The sequence below is a fragment of the Capra hircus genome, chromosome 17, assembly GCF_001704415.2.
Source record: "Capra hircus breed San Clemente chromosome 17, ASM170441v1, whole genome shotgun sequence".
In the NCBI taxonomy this organism is placed as follows: Eukaryota; Metazoa; Chordata; class Mammalia; order Artiodactyla; family Bovidae; genus Capra; species Capra hircus.
This window is the reverse complement of record NC_030824.1, coordinates 47,475,426-47,480,381: the sequence shown is the minus strand read 5'-3', so window position 1 is coordinate 47,480,381 and position 4,956 is coordinate 47,475,426. Positions and strand designations below refer to the sequence as shown.

The following is a 4,956-nucleotide window of genomic DNA, read 5'->3' as shown; positions in this document are numbered from 1 at the left end:
ATAAAATTAATTTTAAAGTGTTTTCATCAGTTTCAGGAGGATGAACAAGAAATTATATATAGTTTTTTTCCTAAGTTTAATTTCAAAATGTGTGATTTTCCTCCTTCTTTATTCATTTGAAATTTTTTTTTTGGGGGGGAGTAAAAAATGCTTTATTTTAGAATCATGATGCTTAATACAATATATAAATAGAAACAAACATGTGTGTGTGAAGTATTCCTATACTTGTTTTTTTAAATTTTTTTATTTATTTATTTTATTATTATTTTTTATTTTAATTTTTTTTAATTTTAAAATATTTAATTCTTACATGCGTTCCCATACATGAACCCCCCTCCCATCTCCCTCCCCTACTTGTATTTTATTAAGGGCTCTTACTATTTTTTAAATTAGGAGTAGATTTCATATTTTATTAAATGTCTTACTTGCATCTATTAAGATGATTCTGATTTATCTAATTTGACCTATTAATATGATAAAGTATAGTACACTGAAAAGAACTGAAACATACTTACATTTCTAGAATAAATCTCACCTGGTTATGGGATACATGGTTTTGCCAATGTTTTATGTAAGCATCTAAATTCACAGGTGAATACACAAAAATAAACTCAAAATGGTTTAAAGATCTAAATATAAGACCAGAAACTATAAAACTCCCAGAGGAGAACACAGGCAAAACACTCTCCGACATAAATCACAGCAGGATCCTCCATGACCCACCTCCCAGAACACTGGAAATACAAGCAAAAACAAACAAATGGGACCCAATCAAAACCAAAAGCTTCTGCACAACAAAGGAAACCACAAGCAAGGTGAAAAGACAGCTTTCAGAATGGGAGAAAATAATAGCAAATGAAGCAACTGACAAAGAATTACTCTCAAAAATATACGAGCAACTCCAGCAGCTCAATTCCAGAAAAATAAATGACCCAATCAAAAAATGGGCCAAAGAACTAAACAGACATTTCTCCAAAGAAGACATACAGATGGCCAACAAACACATGAAAAGATGCTCAATATTACTCATTATCAGAAAAATGCAAATCAAAACCACAATAAGGCACCATCCCACTCCAATCAGAATGGCTGCGATCCAAAAGTCCACAAGCAATAAATGCTGAAGAGGGTGTGGAGAAAAGGGAAACCTCGTACGCTGTTGGTGGGAATGCAAACCAGCACAGCCACCATGGAGAACAGTGTGGAGACTCCCCAAAAAACTGGAAATAGAACTGCCATACGACCCAGCAATCCCACTGCTGGGCACACACACCGAGGAAACTGAAAGAGACCCGTATACCCCAATGTTCATCGCAGCACTGTTTATAATCACTAGGACATGGAAGCAACGTAGATGTCCATCAGCAGATGAATGGATAAGAAAGCTGTGGTACATACACACAATGGAGTATTACTCAGCCATTAAAAAGAATACATTTGAATCAGTTCTAATGAGGGGGATGAAACTTGAGCCGATTATACAGAGTGAAGTAAGCCAGAAAGAAAAACCCCAATACAGTATACTAATGCATATATATGGAATTTAGAAAGATGGTAACGATAACCCTGTATGTGAGACAGCGAAAGAGACACAGATGTATAGAACAATCTTTTGGACTCTGTGGGAGAGGGCGAGGGTGGGATGGTTTGGGAGAATGGCATTGAAACATGTATATATATCATATGTGAAACGAATCGCCAGTCCAGATTCGATGCATGATACAGGATGCTCGGGGCTGGTGCACTGGGATGACCCAGAGGGATGGTACGGGGAGGGAGGAGGGACGGGGGTTCAGGATGGGGAACACGTGTATACCCGTGGTGGATTCATGTTGATGTATGGCAAACCACTACAATATTGTCAAGTAATTAGAGTCCAATTAAAATAAATAAATTTATAATAAAAATTAAAAAAAAAGAATACAATAGGTATTTCAGCATGAATGACACAAATTAAAAGTATTATTGCCCTGTACCCTGGAGTTAAAGAATATGTGTTCTTAACAAACTAGAGAATATAACATAGAAGAAGCAGACTCACAGATAAGGAAAACACACTGAGGGTTACCAGTGGAGGGGGTGAGGGGGAGGGGGCAACACCAGAGGGAGAGAGTAGGAGGTTCAAACTAGTAGGTGGTGTAAGACTCAAGGATGCATTGTAAAACACAGGAATATGGCCAGTATTTTTTTAACAACTGTAAATGGAAAGTAACCTTTAAAAACTGTATAAAAATTTAAAAATGTTTATGAATAAATAAAAGATTTTTAAAAGGAAAACAACAACAACAACAAAAAATAAATTCACAGGTGAGTTTGATGTAAAGCTTTCTCCAATTTTCTTAGTATATAGCATAAATGCAGATACTTGTAAAAAAGGGCTACTTCTATTTAACCTAATGATCCTGCTAGTTAAAAAAATTATTTACAAATTTGGTTGAGTCTAGTACTTTGAGATTTTCCCTATAGTTTTATAAAAATCAGTATTAGGTTTTCAGGAGCTTCCAACTCAGAGGAATCCTATTTTAAGGACATCATGGAGGTAAGAAGCAGCAAAGGAAGAGGCCACGTGTGCTTTTATGAGCACCTTCCCTTTCCTCCACAAATTTTATAGCAATTGCTCTTAGAAAGGACTTGGACTTCATGAACATAATGAAAGAGAGGCTTAAAACAAAAGATCAACTAAAAAGTCAATCCCTTAGCAAAAGTTTTAATAGTCCTCAAAATAATCACTTTTTGAGCAGTAAATCTAAAAAATAATAAGCCATATATACCAAGTGAAGCTGAAAAGCAGGAACTTCAAAATGAACAAGAAACATTTTTAAAGAGTCTCTTATATTGAAAGATCTTACTCAAGTATACCTGCCATTTACCACTTAATGCAAAGGATGAACAAACTAGTCTTTGTTTTTCTCCTAAAATATATCTAAATTCATTAAGGGGACAGGTTTTTGTTTTTTGTTTTTTGTTTTTTAGTTTTACTAGGTTTTGTTATTTTAATGGCTTGAATATAAGATTGTTTTTATAGGCTAGCGACGTCTGGCTCCAAGTGAAAACAGTGAATCATATGGGGGCTCCGTTTCTGTTCAGAGTGGCTGATGCACTCTGAAAGGGCAGAGTGTCGACTGAGATGGACGGTTCTTTTCAGCTCTCACACTTGGCTTTTTTGCAGGCTGGAAGAGAATCATCATCTGCTTCTGACGTCCGAGAATTCTTCACCGTGGAAATAATTCCAAAAGCAGTTTTTCTAGTTTCTCCCTGCATAAGCACCGCTCGGCAGTTGGTGGACACTGCGGCCTTGGCATCGCTTTCAGACAGCCCAAACAGCAACCCTAAGTTTGCCACATCGCATGGGCCTCTTATTTCTAAAGGCCTTTCTGCAGCACTAGATATAATTACATTCTTTCCTTTGCAGACTTGCATCAAATTGAGGGCGTTGGAAATCGTGTACCTTCTCATCGTGGAGTCTTTGATAGCAGGGCTATAGAGAAGTTCAAAGCCCACTCCTCGGTCAATTGCCACATTAATAGGGGGTCTTTTGAAGTAAAATGGCAGCTTCTCTGTTACAGTTATGCAGACTAAATCCACATCTAAATGTGTACAAGCGACATGAAAAAGTTTTTCTGTCTTTGGAAAAACTGCAACAATGTCATACAGCCGGACTCTTGAAGAAGTTGCTCTCAAAACATTACAGTGAGACGGATCCGAAACGATAATTGTTAGTCTAGTTAAAATTTTAATTAGTTTTGATTTTCCCTGTACAATTGGCAAAGTTGTAAAGAGTTCAGAAACAGCTACTGGTTTTTCAATTTCCTGTTTCTTCTCCTTAAATTCAACAATATGATTGATGGCAACGACTGAATAGCCCAGGTGAGCAGCGTTCTCCACGAGCCCGCGCAGCGCCTTCAGGTCGGAACCCGCCCGCAGGTCCAAGTTGGCAAACGCCGCCATGCTGAAGCCACGTCTTCATTTGAAATTATTATTAAACTTCTGAACATCTTTGTCAAATCTCTGACATAGTTACAAACTGGGTAAGTTTTGGAAAAATAAAATTCATGGCTCACAACCATAACTGTCTTATAGGAAAGAAGTATCACCATTTCTTCAACAAATATTTGTTGACCAACTTCCATCACTGGGCACTCTTCTCAGGAAAGTAGAATACAAAACAATGAAGTCAGAGGACTATGGCAAACTAGAGAATTCCTGCCTAGTTTAAATGCTCTCCGTTTATTTATTTATTTTAAACAAGTCAAACAAGCAAGACTGGTAATTTCCTCTTTTGACCTATCCTGACTCCTACGTAAATATATACCTGAACTGAGCCTTTGGAACTAAGAATGACTTGAGTTTTTCAGAGTCTGAAGAAATCTTAGATAATATATAAGAAATAATCATTTCTGAGGTTTGTTTCTTTCAGAGCACTCAGTTTTAGAAGACATCAATGTTGAATTCTGGACATACAACATGGAGAAAAGTTTGAAGTATAGTCAAACAGCTAATCCTTCTTCTATTTTCTCTTCAAAATATTGCCATCTGTCAGTTGCCTAGTGAAAAGTAAAGCTAATTTACACCTCTCTGAAATTTCTTTAACTTCAAGTCCTCTTTTTCAAGAAACTGCTGAGATCCTGCCATAGTTATAGACACACTACGTTTTTGAAAAGTGATCAGAAGAATTTAGCTACTTTTAATTTCTGTAGAAATGAGAGGCCAGTGAGATGAGAAGACTATGAAGGAAATAAAAACGTTATGATGTGTTTTTCCCTTTTGTATGTGTTTGTTTATAAAAGTGGTTTAATCAAATGTGTCCTCAGTTAAAAATAGCCAACTGTAAGAAAATATCAATTGACAGCTACATTAGAAATCTACATAAATTATGTCATTCAAAATGAAGCAAAAAAATGATTATTTTTTGCTTCATAGTAGTGAAATGATATTAGCTCCCTGTGTAAGATCTGA

General features: G+C 36.3%; 1 pseudogene across 1 annotated transcript; it reads right to left on the bottom strand.

Annotated features, from left to right (window-relative positions):
* Positions 2,688–3,956, bottom strand: LOC102170541 (annotated as a pseudogene). Its single transcript, XR_001296700.2, has one exon. The product of XR_001296700.2 is annotated as a ribonuclease P protein subunit p30 pseudogene (transcript).